This window comes from Macrobrachium nipponense, chromosome 10 (assembly GCF_015104395.2).
Source record: "Macrobrachium nipponense isolate FS-2020 chromosome 10, ASM1510439v2, whole genome shotgun sequence".
Taxonomy (NCBI): domain Eukaryota; kingdom Metazoa; phylum Arthropoda; class Malacostraca; order Decapoda; family Palaemonidae; genus Macrobrachium; species Macrobrachium nipponense.
In genome coordinates this window covers 19,921,615-19,938,999 of record NC_087204.1, presented here as the reverse complement: position 1 = coordinate 19,938,999, position 17,385 = coordinate 19,921,615, and the positions used below count along the sequence as shown (strand labels likewise).

Sequence of the window (17,385 nt, the reverse complement as noted above, 5' to 3'; positions counted from 1 at the left end):
TCTTCATAATCTAGTATATTTGACATTATAAACATTTGCCCTGTGCATGTTTATAGTTACATAACATACACTATTGGTGTTGATTGTTATGGTGTGATATTAATTTAACACACTACAGGAGAGAGCATAGCATAATGAGACGTGAATGTAGTATTTGATGCAGTTTTGTCTGTTGACTGTGGAATGATGATGATGATAGTACACCCTTTTATAATATACTGGTTGCAGTCCTCTTTGTGCTCTGGGAAAGGCTTTCTTAACCATAACGCATAATAATTCAACATTTTGTTCAAGGTATTTTTATTTTTAACTGCACTGTTGACGTAGGAGTTTCTGTATACTACAGTGGACCCCCCGTATTCGCGTTTTCCTGATTCGCGGACTCACACATTAGCGGATTTTTCTCGGGAACGTTTCCCAGCATTATTCGTGGAAAATTCGCACATTCGCGGTATTTTTCTATGAGAAATATCCACAAATTCCTGGTTTTTTTTATCAATTTCATCATAAAATGCACTTTTTGTGATAAAACTTAAAAAAACCAAGTATGAAAACTTTTAGTGGGTTTTTCTTGAGTTTTAACTAACAAAATAGGCGGTTTTTAGTGTTTTTATAGGGGTTCCAAACATTTGTGGGTTCTAACTATTCACGGGGGCATCTGGTACGCATCCCCCGCGAATACAGGGGGACCACTGTATATATGGGTAAATGGTGATATATTTCAGAATTAATTTAAAGTGAAAGTTTTCATGTGACTTATTGGAAATTAATTTGATATATAATGAATAAATATTTAGTATGGTAATGTAATTTTTTAGTCACAGAAATAATGGATTTAAGATTTAACCATGTTTACCTCATTTATGATTTTTCATTAAGGCTAGGGTAACCTGCCCCAAACCTCAGGGAACTGGTACAAGTGGTAATTGGTTACATGAGGCCTGAAAACCACTAGTGTGTGTGTGTGTGTGTGTGGTTGTGTTTAAGTGAATTAATGTAATTTATTTATTTAACAATATGAATTAGACTCCTTTTGTAGATGTGTCACTTGCCTGAAGGATTAGTTCTTAAAAGAGAATGGAACAAGGTAAAGTTAAAAAAGTTTGAAGGCCAAGATAAAAGTGGACAGGAGACTGGAAACTTTGTAACCGTCTACAGTGTGCCATGTAAAACACTGTAAATAGTAGCCCCTGACAGGATCTTATTTTAACTATAAAGAGATGTGTATAAATATACATTTCTACCCTCTTATTATGAAGCAGGATTATAAAGGTGTGAGCTAACAGCACAAATTTCAAGTACGGTGCTCATAATATGATTAGGAAGACCTTCTGTAACATCTTTAATAACATTGATTTGAGGACATGGCTTTCCTGCATGTAGGCTGTAAGGTTTTATGGTAGGCAAGTTTATGAATTGCATTCAGAATACTATACAGGAATTTTATATCATTGTGTTTGCTCTATTATTTGTGCATAAATGTCAAAGTGAGTAGCCTATTAGTGCCCATCAGAAGTGACAGGACAAAATGTCATTTCAAAGCTGTTATTACATCATTGGAATTTCGACTAAATCAATGTTTACTAGGTCTTTATTTCATAAAAATTTACATGGACGGGGTTCAGTATATGGGAGTAAGACATTGGAAATATATTTGTCAGTAGCTTTTACATTATTTAGGATTGAAAATATCAGGATATAAAAAAAGTAAGGATGGAATTATTTGTTAAAAGTAAAAATACAGTGGGATACAGTCAAGGCAAGGGATACAAAAGAGGGTGAACCCTAAAAAAAGTCCTAAATAAATGCAGGCTTTTGCATTATAAATGCGCACTTGTACCACCACATAAGTTCATAACACTCAGTTTTTAATATTTAGATAGTACAATAAAAATGTGAATAATATTGTATTATTAAACTTATCAGGATATTGATATATACATATATGAATATCTGTTTCATAAGAGCAAGTTAGTGTAAAATATTTAGACATTTTGTTGTTCCGTTCTTAGGTACAGTGGAAAATGTTTAAAAGTTATACTCATTTGCTCAAATAAACTATAAATAAATGTACTTGAAATGTAATCAGTAGAAATTAAGTGCTTAACAAAGTTATATTTAGCTAATTAATGTGTTCTTTTGCAATTAAATTTGCAGTATTTATGTATTTCTTAATTAATTGAGAAAGCCCTAATGATGCAGTTTTTTGACAAAAAGCAATCTGCTAATATAACATTGCATCCGTCTATACAATCACTAGCAAATTGTGGGATTGTTTACAGCTGGCATATTAATAGGTATATACTATCATGGCTAAAACAAACTCATTGCATATCAATATTAAAATCTCTTTTTGTACATGCAACTTCCCCGGCAGATATATACTTAGCTTATGTCTCTGACGTCCGACAGAAATTCGAATTTCGCGGCACACGCTGCAGGTAGGTCAGGTGATCTACCCCCCTGCCGTGGGTGGCAGGAATAGGAATTCCACCCTTCCCGTTCTAGAACCAGATTTTCTCTGTCGCGGTAGTGTCAACATATGTTGTTGCTACCTCCTGACTTGATTTTCGTTTTTCATCGCCATCGATCTTCTGGGCTGTCTTTTGCAGGGAAGTACTGGGTCTTTGGTTCGGCATACGCTTTTATTAACTTTTTAATGAATTTGGCTTCGAAAATTTCGAAGAATATAGACGTGTAACCTACCGAAAATTTTCGGTAGACACTCACATAGTTTGCAAGAAAGGGAAAATATTAATATTTATTCATTAATACGTGTAATAAGTGTTAGAATTGATTGAGGAAATATACTGACTTCCTACTTTAGGGAGTCAGTAAAGCATGTAACTAGATACGTTTCTTTTAAAAGTTTTTTGAAAACTCGTACTAACGAGCAATTAGAGTATTAACAGTACTAGTAGTGTTGCATCCTCATCACCTTCTTACTTCGCAGAAACTTCAAATTCATAATTGCAATTTGAAGACAAGGATTGTGGCTCAAAATGCGAGCTATTGAAAGGTAAGAAGTGATTACTAGTGTTCCCCATTGCAGTGGAGGGTGCGTCTGATCGGCTCTGTCTCGCTCCCAGGCCTAGACCTCTTTCAAGCTCCCAAGCCCAGGGGAGAAGGAATGTCGAAAGCCGTAAGGAGGTTTCAGAGAATCCCCACCGGTCAGGCGTCCCCTCGGCAGGTTCTGTAGAGCGTCCCAGACTGCCAAGGATAGCCATTGAAAAAGCATCCTTAAAAAAGTGCGTCTCTTCATCTTACATCCGAAAAGACGAAGAATGTATGTTTTGATGATCTAGCGCGTTCTCTGAAAACTAAGAGAACACTGAGCAAGAGCCAGCCAGGAACTTAGGAAGCCGCGTTCCAGCTAGCTAGCGTGAGCCACGTTCCAACAGCCAGCAGCGAGCCGCGTTCCAGAAAACAGACTAGCGCGAGCCGCGTTCCTACAACCAAACGCGAGCCGCGTTCTAGCAACTGAGCGCGAGCCGCGTTCTAGAAAATTTTTCTTGGCGCAAGGCGCCTTCAAAGAGACGAAGCGCCAGCCTGGCGCAAATTGCGCCAGAAAAACAGACGGCTAGAGCAAGGAGCCTTATAGTACAGTGGCAATCAGAACGATCCTTCCATTGAACGTTTCCGGGCAAGAGGCTCTTTCTAAAAGGGGTCTAGTAGGCGCTTGGAACTATCAGGACGCACGGGACCTTCCACGCAAGCGAACGTTCCAGGAGCGAGTCTCCTTTCTAGCGTGCGGAACATTCCAGGCGCGCGGAACTATCCAGGCGCTAGGCGCAAAGAGCCAGGCGCCAGAATATTCCAAATCTTCTTATGAGAGAGAGGTCAGTCACGAGGCTCCTCTTTGAGTTTTTAACTTGAGCAACTTTCCCCTGGCAAAGGTGCAAGATGTCGCACAGGCGGCCGTCGCGTTTGTCAGAAGGATTCTGATACTGAGAGAAGCCATTTTTTCATTATTCAGAAGACTCCTGTGTTTGGCAGTTCCTCTCAATGCGGACTCTCTCCTTCATTCATGCTCTTCCCTCGTTATGAAGAGGCAAGAGCTTTGGGAGTTTTTCTTATAAGAATCTCATCGACGTTTGGGTATGATGGCGGATAGGAAATATCTACTTCCTTCCGTAAACCCTACAGATGAACAGGAATTCTGTCTCTTCCGCGATTTATGAGGAAATCACAAAGATTTAAAGAGTCCATGGATTAACTCCTTCCTTAAGGAGATATATATACTCTTTCATCATTCTATTAACGAAAAGAACGAAGACAGTAAAAATTTTTCCTTTCTCTATCTGCCTCGGCAGGGAAAGAAGGTAGTAGAGTATCTGCTGTATGAGAATACGATACGGCAAATCACACATACCGTAGTTACTTCTTTGCAGAGCAACTCAATTACCAGTATCCTTCCAGGAATTTCCTAGGAAGGACTACGCTTAAAGGGATTGTTAAGACAACACCTACTTAGCTTCTAGATTTATCGAAGTCTTGTTTCGCTTAAATATGCATGAATAAGAACTTCCTGAAGTTCGATTATAATTTTATAAGATTCCTTTATTTAATGGAGTAGCTGGCAACTCTGGAAGAGTAAGGCCAGACGGCTAACGGAGACTGCTATCGCGCCTTAGAGACCAACGCAGTCGCAGTAACATGTAGGTGTCGGTCGTGAGTGGTTGGTTACATGTCTCTCTCCTGCGGGATGGAATAACTAACCGTGTCTCTCCCCTACAATCGCGGTTTTAGCCTCGGATTGAGGGGATAGTTAACCAAACATAAATAAAATATTGTCTGCCTTTTGCTAAGAAGCTTTCAATAAGAAAGATATTACATTTCAATGCTGTTTACCGTAGGTAACATTATTAAAGGATTCTAACGCAGCGGAACTCTATATTATATGATGCTCTCATGCTTACGAAAGCAGGGCTTATTAGAGTACATGCTTAGTGAGAAGATGAATGTAGTAGAAGAGAATTCACTTTAAGACTACGGTATGGTCAAGTCTTATGCACATACCGAGGTTAACTACAGAATTCCTAGTATCCTTACAAAGGTTTCCTAGATTAATGCTGTTTACCACAATGCGACAGTATTATAAAGGATTCTAATACGGCAGAGCACGATATAATATAATTCTCTCATCCTTTCGAGGAACGCACACAACCTTTTTAGAATCGGATATGACTCAAGAGAAGATGGGTGAGTCGGATGGGAAACATTCTCTTAGTGGCAGAAGTTGTTTCTTTCCTGAATGGACCTATACTACGTATATAAAAAGTTTTTCTACTAAGAACGGAATTAACACGTGAAGGATGTCGGGTACCATAAGGGCACAGATGTTCTGGCACATGCGCCAGAAGCACCATCCAAGATATTTTCTCGTTTTAGCGAGTTATTAACCTAAGAGTCCAGTAGTGGTTGGTTTGGTGTTTGCTTCTCACCTCGGTGGTCGCGGGTTCGATTCTCGGCCATTCCATTGAGGAGTGAGAGATGTGGATTTCTGGTGATAGAAGTTCACTCTCGACGTGGTTCGGAAGTCACGTAAAAACACCATACAAACAAACAAACAAACAAACCAGTAGCCTCTCGGAGGCTCGGTAACGGCAAGATTCGTTCCTGATTTCGTTACCCATTTAATCGGAAAGGGGTCGCTTACAAGGAATGATGAAATGATTCATTTTAATCACTTAGGCCAATTCCACGACTCTCTCATATCGCAAAGAGCATCGAGAATCTCTCTTTTCGCCCCTGTTCGCGTTAACAAAAGAGAACCTATTTGGGAACAGACACGGAACGTAACGATCCTTAAAGGTTCGATGCAAGATTTTGCATGTCCGTGAGAACCTTCTCGATCTGAAGATAATAAACTGTAACGTATGTCTAACATTTATTGAAAAGAGTTTTGAGAACCTGCGGAAAGTCTTCTTCATAGATCTCTTCGCAAGGTAGAAGACGAACAGGCTTCCTATAGACTGCTTCCTTTTCCTCGAACCAAGAGAGGTAGCAATATACGACATCTTTAATTTAAAGAAGGGGAATAAACTTTAGTCTTTTTTCCCCTAGTTATAAATTCTTAACAGATATTAAGATAAATGGGCGTCAAAGGAAGAGAGGATGAATGCCTCATTTTGGCCTTAGAGAGGTTGGATTCACAGAAGTCACGTTCTTCTCACAGCATGTTTCGTAAGGCTTTTCCAAGAGTATCTGGATATTCTATCAGAATCTATTATAAATAGACTTGAAAAACCTCTCCACTCTGAGTCTTTCCGCGTGCAGACTGACCAGAAGTGGACATGATGAGAGGATTTTTCAAGGTAAATGACAATAGTCATGGCTAAGACATAGAATTGCTGCAGATCGTGCTAGATGGAATGAGGAAACTGTCCTCTTTCCGATACCTCTGTGAACCACATAGCGAGGTTCTTTCTTCACTTTCAGAGGGAAGAATCACCTAGGTATATATCTGCTATCAAAGAACGCAGTAAAAGGCTATACTCTGTCTCTACAAGGGGAATTAGAGATAACAGAAGATTAAGATCTTCGGGATCTTATACGATACCGCAATACGACAAAGAGTAGGATATCATGTACTTCGGAAGATGGGTCCTTTTTAGGTGGCCACCATATTCCGTGTTCCGACAAAATGGAACTGCTCCTCATCAAACTTCTTTGGAGAAAGTTTATGAAGGAATTCTTTGTTTCTCTTAGCCCTAAACGACCAAGAAGACAAGTGAATTTTTTGTGCATTGGAATCTCGCATCAGATTCAATGGAGACTCGGCAATGGGTTCTTGCCAGCATAGTATGTCTGGCAAAAGAACTAAAACCCTCTATTCCTGACGCAACGCTTTCAGATAGAAGTTTCGTTGCCCAGGCAGGGTACTTATTTTTTCTTTTTCATCTACAGAAGAAGAGATGGTTTAAACGTTTGCCTACAGAGTCTTCGGGGTGCGATGAGGGCTCGAAATGCTTCCCAGAAGGTATTCAGAAGGATACAATAAAAGCTAGAGATCAGGGTTCCGCCCAATTTCAGCTCGGAGTCTCCTTCGACTTCCAGACTCCTTCCCTTCCTTCGGGCAAGGATAGGGAAGATTCTGCAACGAGGAACCTCATCAAGATGTAAGAAGGGATCTCGTTAGCAAAGGAAGTATTCACGAAGGATCCTCCTCGGAGGAAGACCTCTTCTCTCTCGTATTGTTAGATATCCTGTCGTCATAACTAGGATGTAGCCCTGACTACTAAATTCACCTCCCCTTGCCAGGGGCCAAAAGATCAAAGGGGAAGAATTTCTTCCACCCTTCTCCAGTCTCCTGATAGACTATGTGGTTGTTCAGGACTCTCGGACAATGTAGCGCCAGCCAGGCGCCAAATGCCAATACAGGCGAAAAACGCCAGAGGCGGACAGTTCCAAGGAACTCTGTCATGGTCGGATACTGAGAAGGAGCGGGCCTCCAAACTGGCGTCAATGCACCGAGCGCGAACAAATCGGACAGATATAAGAGTGTCCGATGTGGACATCGCCAGACAGCATAGAGACTCTTCCAAGCTCGAAGCTCCAACAAGTGTGGAGGAGCCAAGCCAGGCGCGAGGCACCAGCCAGGCTCTAGGAGCCAGCCAGGCTCTAGAAGCCAGCCAGGCGCCATCCAGGTGCCAGGCTCCTTCAAGGCTAGGCTCCAGTCAGGATTGAGGATCCATCCAGGCGCAAGGCTCCTTCCAGTAAAGAGAAACCTAAAGCTCTGTCATGTAAGAGGGCTAGTCCCCATTGGCACGATCCGAGAAGGCTCTGTCGTGTAAGCGGGCTAGCCCCCATTGACATGATCCAGAAGGGTTTGTCAGTCATAGGTCCCTACCTCGCTGAAACTCTTGAGGCATGCAGACTCATAGACAGTAATCATGAAGTCTTCTGCCAAGCTCCAGGCGCAAGGCGCCAGCCAGACGCAAGGCTCCAGCCAGGCGCGAGGCGCTAGCCAGGAGGGAGGAGCCAATCAGGCGCCAGCCCAGGCGCGAGGCTCCAGCCAGGTCTAGGGCCATTTCAGGCGCAAGGCTCCAAGCAAAGGCGCGAGGCGCTAGACAGGCGCTAGGCGCTGCCAGGCACGAAGCGCTAGCCAGGCTCCAGGCTTCACCAGAAGAGATCTATATCAAAGAATGCCTGGCCTCTTTGAGACAATGTGATCTCCTAAGCATCTTGACAAGTGCATTGATGATTCCTTCAAACAGCTGAGAATTAAAAGCGCATGAAGTGCGAGCTTTTCTGAATTCTTGTTCTTTCCTTAACAATATGTCATAAGGTAACAGATAACAATCCTTATTGCTTGTCCCCTCGTAACCTTGGTGTCTTGAGAGATAACAATCCTTATTGCTTGTTCCCTCGTAACCTTGGTGTCTCTGCGACTCGAGCTTTAGTATTGCTCCCGTGTATGTTTTATTAATAAAGTTCCTGTCTGAAGAACTGACGTCTCCTTCACCTCCCTGGGATTATATGGTAGCAGAGCGTGGTTTGAGGGACTGCGGCAATCGTCTTGAAGATTGAATTTTACTACGAAAGATAAAGGAAAATGATGAGCAGCTAAAAGTTCCCGAACATCGGGGAGGGGGAGTAATCCGGAAGTTCTGTGTGTAAGATACCGCAAATGTGAAACCGTCTGGGAGAAAGGAAACCAATGGATTTCGGCTTATGAACTGGAAAGGGCGTATTGGTTCTGTCGACCAGAGTGCTTCGGGGAGCAGATATCATGAATTGATGAAAAAAAAAACAAATTTGTTGTGATGTTGCTGAACTGTTGATACGTGGTGAGGCAGACGACCTGAGCCTGAAGTTGTGTGAGTCGAAGAGTGGTAATTACGAGTCTTCACAGTAGCTTAATCCTTTTGCGTTATGAGGTTTGTGAGTGCTTGGGATCTTCTGGAAGAAACCTTTAACCCTGATGTTACTATCTACAATAAAGTGAAACGCAGTTATAATCGGAAATTGTTGATACATATTTTTTTCCCTAACGAGGAAAGATGGCGTCTTCAGAATACTCTGCAGTTTCCTTACCAGGATACATTGAAGATGAAAGTGAGCTTATGAACCAGTTGACCCGACTGGCTAACTTTGGAACCATAGACAATGCTGGAAATTTTATTTTTAAATTTTGCCATAAGTGTAAAGGCCCGGTATTGGGACATAAAGAAAATGGGGATGAGAGCAAGTGTGAAAATAATGAGTTGAATTTAGGTGAAGTGGAACAGGTAAAACGATGGCTAGAAACAAATGAACTTTTTGAGGCAGCGAAAAACCAGTTAGATCAAAGGTATGAGGCTAGAATTTGTGGACAGTGCAATAAACTATTTAAAAACAGAGCAACCAATATTTCGCATCAGAAAAACTTTCACAAAAAGTGGGATTTCGGTAAAGAAACAAACAGGATAATGTATGAAAAGAGTGATATGGATGAAAGACTAGACAAATTATTGAAAATCATTGAAACTAATTTTGAGATAAACCAAGTTGGAAGTGGAAATAACCATGTTAATTTAGTTAAAAATCGGAAAGCCCCAATCTGGACTAATGGCCAGGATTTTGAAAGTTATTGCCATCAACTAAGGCTATGGGTTTCACAGACAACCATTCCTCCAATTCAAAAATTTTTCGAATTGGTGGATAGTTTAAAGACAAACAAAGAGATTGGAGGATTATCAGAATTTGTGTCAAGAGAAGTTATAGAAAAAGTAAACGCTAACAGTGTAACTATCATTGAAGACGTGATAAACTTGCTAAAAGGTAAATTTGAAAAAACAATCTTGGAAAAAATGTCTGAATTGGTTTCTGAAATACAAAAATTTGAACAGAAAGATAAAGAAACAGGTGAAGAGTATCTGAATAGATTCGAGAATCTTTTAGTGAAAATGGATAGAGCAAACTTTGGATCACAATGGAAGTTATGGACTACAGTTTTGTTTTTAGATAAGTCTAAATTAGAAACAACAGAAAAAATTTCAATTATGAAACAACTAAAAAATGTAGAAGATAAAGTGACAATAGAAATATGTAAAAAGGAGTTCAAGGAACTAAAGATAGAAAACCAAAGACCCGAAAAGGAATTGGACGTATTTTATACAAATAGACAAAGATCTACATCTAGATCAAATGAGACCATACTCTCGTTCGAGAGATAGAAGCCAAAACATGAGAGTTTCAGGAAGCAGATATCAGAGTAGAAGATATTACTCTCGATCAGGCGATAGAAACCGAAACAGAATAGACTCCTTTAAACGAAGAGAACCTTCGGAAAGGAGAAGTGAAGATCGTGAAGAGCTTGAAAGGAATCGGCAAGATAGTCCGATGGAGGGCGGCAGGAGGCTCAGATCAGAATCGAGAGAGAAAAGGTGTAGAAATGAATGCTGTCTGAATAGATTAAGTAACATCAGATTTGTGAGTGTTGAAGATGAGAGAGGAGAAGTAGAAATGCCTGAAATTTACTTCACGGATGAAATCAATGAAACTGAGATGATTATTGACAATGGTGCACCCAAAAATGTGGCAGGAATTAAATGGATAGAAGAATATCTGAAGAAAAATCAATTTGGAAAAGGGCAAGTTAGTGTTAAAAGAATAGAAAAGAAAAAGTTCAAATTTGGACCAAGCAAAGTTTATGAATGCCACAAAATGTTTGAAGTTCCACTGATAATTAAAGGAAAGAAAAATGGAACAGAGTTCAGTAGACTACGAGTGCAAATTTATGCTATTGAAGCTAATATCCCTTTTTTGTGTTCTAAAGAACAACTCCAGAAATGGAGTGCCTCTCAGACTACGAGAGAGGAAAGGAAAAACTAGTTATCAGAAGCTTGGTTCCAAACCTAGAAATAGATTTGATAACCACTAAAGGTAACCATCTTGCTGTTGTCTTGGAAACCAATAAAGAATGTAGCGAAGAAGAGATTGTAATGTTTGTCAAGAAACTGGAAAGCAATAAAGAGATATCAGAGTATAAAAGAGTAAAAAGAGTACATCTGGTATCTGGCCATAAAGGAGAAACTCAACTCCTCCATTTATTCACATTGGCAGGAGTAGTAACCAACCGAACCAAAAAGATTATTAAGAAAGTTGTTAATGAATGTATACCCTGCCAAAAGTATAAAAAATCATTAGGTATACCAAAAGTTGCCATCCCAACAGTGACTGAATTTAATCAAAAGGTCACAGTTGACCTGAAGCAAGTGGAGGAGGATAACATTCTGTGGATGGTAGACGCCTTCACAAAATTAATAAGTGGAGTTGTGCTAAAGAACAAAGCAGCAGTCACTGTTTTGCATGCCATCACGCAGAACTGGTGCGAGAAATACGGATATCCGACTGAGGGATTTTGGGCAGACAATGGATCAGAATTTCAAAATAAGGAAATGGAAAGTTTGGCTTCTGCAATGGGAATTACGATCAGGTTTGGCCCAACATATTCCCCTTGGAGTAATGGTTTGAACGAACGAAATCATTACAGCGCTGATCTAACTGTGAAGAAAGTGATGGAAGAGAATGATAGAATTACATTAGACGAAGCAGTTTCAAAAGCGGCCTGGTGTCATAATACTAACATAACAGTGAAAGGATATGCCCCATTACAGTTACTCACTGGGAGAGCTGTAGTAGTTCCTGGTATTACAAGTGGAAATGTAGCCACCGAATCTTTAATCTCGGAGTCAGAAGCAGTCAGAAGACATATTGAAAATCAAAAAGAAGTGAATAAGAAGTATAGAGAAATTGAGTATGGTGAAAAGTTGAAAATTGCCTTAAACTCAAGAAATGCGTCGTTTAATGATTATCTATATACACCTGGGGAAAAAGTATTTTACCAGCACAAAGGTGGAAAACAATGGTTTGGTCCCGCTACGGTGGAAAAGATGGAAGGGAGAAGTGTATGGATTTTAGCAAATGGAGATATGAAAAAGGTAGCTTCTTGTCACTTACAACCTTACGGAACGTTAAGGACTTCAGCTCATGAGAAAAAAGAAGATGAGATTGCGTCGAAAGGATAAGGCAGCTCTTACTGACCAGTCCGAGAGTGAGGCAATTAACTTAGAAAAGAGAGAAGAAGCGACAGTTGTTAGTAAGCCTGATTGGCAGAAGAGAATTATGGCAAACTGACCGTGAAAGACCATCTTCCATCTGAAAAAAGACCGAAGAAAAGTAAAATTATAATTATGACCTTCAAGAATGGCGAGGAACACAAAGGAAAGGTGACTGAAGTGAACAAACCTAACTCAAAGCGCAAATTCGTGTGCTTCATAAAACTAGAGGGAGGTAAAACTATTGAAGTTGACTTCGAAAATGAAATAAGGGACTGGAAATATCTGATTAATGAAAACGAAGAAGAAACTGAAGTAAGAGAGACTAAGGAAAATGTCGAACTAGATAACATTGGTACTTACTGGATTGAAAATGTCAAATGACGAGTGCTTGGTAGAGGAAATACCACATATGTAGTAGAAGTTCCAAAGAGCCGTCATCATGAGCCTGAAGTTATAAACGCTAAAGAAAAAGAACTTGAAAATTTTGAGTATTATGAAGCAATTGAAGAAGTAAAAGATACGGGACAGGAGAAAATTGGTTCAAGGTGGGTCATAACTGAAAAAGAGAGACAAGATGGGCAGAAGGCCAAGATAAAAGCAAGGTTAGTTGCTAGAGGATTCCAGGAAACGGAGCAAACCAAAATCAGATTCCCCAACCGCCTTGAGAGAGTCTTTCAAAACTTTCATCGCAGTATCGGCTAATGAAGGATTTGAACTGGAGAGCGTCGACATTTCAGCAGCTTTCTTACAGGCCGAAAAGCTGGAGCGTGATGTGTTTGTTGAACCACCCAAATAGATGTAAAACAGGTAAGGAACCATTTGGAAACTGAAAAAGCCAATCTATGGGCTTGAAGACGCAGGTAGAAAATTTTGGCTTAAAGTAGACAAGATTTTTAAAGGAAGAGGAATGAAAACACTGCATGGAGATAACGCGCCTTCTACTACCTCCATGACGGCAGCTCATTACTTGGTATGATTTTATGTCATGTTGATGATTTTTCGATTTCAGGAAAGAGAGAATTTGTGGATATGATCAAGGATCTTTTAATGAAAAATTTCACGATTTCTAAGGTGGAGTCATCCGAATTCAGATTTACAGGGATTGATATAGTTAAAACAAGAGAAGGAATAGAAGTAAGCATGGAGGATTATGCCCAATCTATGAGGAAATCAAAGAAATAAGGAAAATTGGAAATGACGAACCTCTAACAAAACCGAATATAAAGTTTTCAGGAAGTATGCAGGAAAAATCCAGTGGTTGGCGGAAAATGTCCGACCCGACTTGGCTATTGTTGGATTGAACATGTCTATGAAAAATAAAGATGCTACGATCGGTGATCTAAAGAGAGTAAACAAGATAGTGAAGAAAATTAAATCAAGAGAAAGCAAAATAAAGTTCGGTAAAATAGGGAAGAAAGAAGACCTGAAAATTTATGGCCTCGGCGATGCGAGTTACAGATGTGACTCAAAGTCAATTGGGGGTAACTTGATTTTAATGGGAAACAAGAAAACTGATATAGTAGCTCCTATATATTGGAAAACAAAAACCATCAAACAAGTTTGCCATTCTGCCAAAGACGCCGAAACGAGGAACTTAACTAAATTAGTAGATGACAGTGTTTATTTAGCAAAAAGTGTTGAACAACTTATGTTTGGAGAAAAAGGAGGAAAAATCCCAGTAAAACTGTTCACGGACAGCAGACCAACGCTGGAAAGTATAGCCTCATCAAAACAGGTAGAAAGAAAATTGTTAAGAAACGCAGTGGCAGACTTGAAGGAGAAACTAATTCATAAAGAAGTAGAATCATATAGTTGGCTGAATACTAAAGACATGATAGCAGACATATTAACAAAGGAAAATAAAGAGAGTGATGACATGGTGGATGTCTTAGTTAGGGGAAGACTTAGAATGGCTTTAAATGAAGACAATCTTGTTCATTTTCAAAACGATGAGTTCAGGCTAGAAAATGTTAAAATTAAAGAGAAGGGAAACAGGTTTTAAATATATGTGTAATCTCTTTTGCAATTCTTAGATATTTATGCAAAGGAATGTTGTACGTGATGTACACTGTTATAGTTCTTTTATTATGAAATGCTATTGTTTGTATTCATATTACAATGTACGTTTAGTTTTTTAGCTTGATAATTTTATATTTATTACAATATTTTATCCATTTTATTATAATCAGTAACTTCTGTATAGATCTGTTTGTTTAACGAAGTAAAACAAAAAAGGACGGCGGGGGAATAACAGATAACAATCCTTATTGCTTGTCCCCTCGTAACCTTGGTGTCTTGAGAGATAACAATCCTTATTGCTTGTTCCCTCGTAACCTTGGTGTCTCTGCGACTCGAGCTTTAGTATTGCTCCCGTGTATGTTTTATTAATAAAGTTCCTGTCTGAAGAACTGACGTCTCCTTCACCTCCCTGGGTATTATATAAGGACATATTAGCTGTCACATACGGGAGATGCAACTCTGTGTTGACTTCCCATATCCGAAGGATGTCAAGATAACCTACGAGAGATCCTTCTCTCTTGGTTGATACGTGTCTGCGGATACATTGCTGGGATAGGGAGCCGATACTGATCCTTAACTAGTGAGTTAAATTTTATTTAACGTCGTGTTTTTTCTTTGGGTTGTTTGAAAGGAGTTTGGGGATAACTCTTTTCAACTTAAGCACTAACCCTCGTGTTAGGATCAGGTGATCGGGATCGGTGTTGTGCTCCTTAATTATGCCACTAGGCATAGGCATATTGTCATGTAAGAGGCTCTGTCGAGTAAATGGATAAGACCCCATCGACAGACCCACAAGAACTCTTAGCCATAGGTCACATCCTCGCTGAGGCTCTTGAGGCGAAGCAGATTCCTAGGCATTAGCCATGGAATCTTCCGCCTGAACAAGTAGGAACCAAGGTTTTATTTTTTTTTATTACCTACAACGTATGTTGTTTACCTGTCTATTCAGTAAATAGTTGTCTCTTACCCACCACCAAGGGTGTCAATCAGCTAAGTATATATCTGCCGGGGAAGTTGCATGTACAAAAATGATATTGTTAGAATACAATAAAGTTTTGTACATACTTACCCGGCAGATATATACGATGAATGGCCCACCCAGCCTCCCCTCAGGAGACAGGTGGAAGAGAAAATCTGGTTCTAGAACGGGAATGGTTCCTATTCCTGCCACCCAGCGGCAGGGGGGTAGATCACCTGACCTACCTGCAGCGTGTGCTGCGAAATTCGAATTTCTTTCGGACGTCAGAGACATAAGCTAAGTATATATCTGCCGGGTAAGTATGTACAAAACTTTATTGTATTCTAACAATATCATTTTATTATCATATGTATATTGTAGTTAGGAATACTCTATTACTGACTATTATCAATGTCTGAAATGAGCAAAAGTATTGGTTTTAGGGACATCAAATAGAATATCATTATTCAGTGATAATACTTGATAGTTGATAAATCTGAAATTATAGTCAATTCTTAAAATTTAGCTTTGGTAAACCATGATTTAGGATTATAATTTTTACCCATTGGGATCCATTATTTAATTTACATACTTGTTGAATTTGATGAAATTGTTTCTAATACTACTGCACAATATCCTTGTAGTGTACATGTACTATGTATCCATTTACACTCCATTATTCCAATATAGTATAGTATTGCATGTACAGTCGACCAGCCTAGTCGTGGACTCACGATTCATTGACTAGCCTATTCGCTGTATTTTCCACTGAGAAGTATTCACAAATTACTGTATTTTCATATAATTTTCATATAATTTTCATATAATTTTCATGATTAAATGCACTTTTTAGAGGGGTTTTAAAATTTGCAGGTTTTAGATATTCACTGGGGGTTGGTTGTGGTACCCATCCCCTGCATAAGGGAAGGTTCTACTGTATTAGGGTTAATGTACCTGAATATGATGTAAAATCTTAAAACCTTACAAATCTGTTTAATGACGTGTTCTTTTTTATGTGCTGCTTATAAAAAACTCCGTTTCCATAAGCTGCAAACAATTCCCTTAACTTCCCTGCTTTAAAGTTTGTAACTGCTTTGGAGTTTACGTAAAAAGTCATTGCCCTTGAGTGCTGAAGAAAAAAACAATTATTTTGCGGTGTATTTTTTCATGAATAATTTTACACTTACTAGTGTGATGCCTCTCTCTCTCTCTCTCTCTCTCTCTCTCTCTCTCTCTTTTTTTTTTTTTTTTTTTTTTTTTTTTTTTTTTTTATCTCTCTCTCTCTCTCTCTCTTTTTTTTTTTTTTTTTTTTTTTTTTTTTTTTTTTTTTTTTTTTTTTTTTTTTTTTTTTTTTTTTTTTTTTTATAGTGATACGTAGTTCCATTTGGGCATTCTGTGGTGTTTTTGATTATTGTGATGGGTCTTTTTTGACCCTGAATACGAACATCCATTTACCATTCTCATCCCTGACAGTCTCATGATACCCAGGGATAGTTTTCCATGTAAAGAAATAAGAGCCTTGGTAATATGCATCATTAGCACAAGACGTTCCAAGTCGTCAATTATTAATTATGGAAATGTTACAATCCTTGGCATAAACTAATAATTCCATAACCTAATTTTAGCCTTTTTTGGCTGTTTTAATATCAAAGACTAGTTTTCATGGTCAGCAAAATCCATCTCTCTTGCTTGCTTTCTTCTAAGATTCAGTATTGTACCGTAAATAGACCCCCAGTCACTTTCTCCAACTTGTTTTAAAGTGACTTGAGATACTCAAAATTTGATTATTTGGCATACAAATTATTGTTATCATTAAGTTTCCACCCTGTGCCCTAACATTAGTGCTGTAGTTTCCATTATGTGATCTAACATATTTATAGTTTTTCATGGAACAGGACCAGTGTAATGGCGTAGAAGTTATCTATTTTGCGAGTTTCCACTGTGTGACCTAACATTAGTGTTGTAGAGTCCACTCTGTGATCTAAGAAATTATAGGTTTTCATGGAACAGGAAAAGTGTAATTAAAACATATGCAAATTCCACCCTGTGACCTAACTTTAGTGTTGTAGAGTCCACTCTGTGATCTAACAAATTATTAGGTTTTCATGGAACATGACCACTGTTGGAACGTATGTGTAGAGGGTATCTAATTTTCCAGGCCTTGCATAGTACATCTTTAAGCCGACTCGCAACTGTTTTAGGTTTGTTACTGTACGTACTAGGTGTAATTGTGTATTAAAAGAAAGTGACTAACAAATTTTTATTGAAACTGGGTTTTTTTGTGTTACTTCATTTATATTGAAGTATCTAAAGCAATCCATGTTGCAATTGAATTTTGTGGGTAATCTATTCATTCTGATA

General features: G+C 39.0%; 1 protein-coding gene across 5 annotated transcripts in view; it reads left to right on the top strand.

Moving 5' to 3' along the window:
- Positions 1–17,385, top strand: part of LOC135223453 (LIM domain kinase 1-like) — an 81,719-nt gene that overhangs the window by 44,304 nt on the left and 20,030 nt on the right. The gene's annotated exons all lie outside the window — the stretch shown is intronic.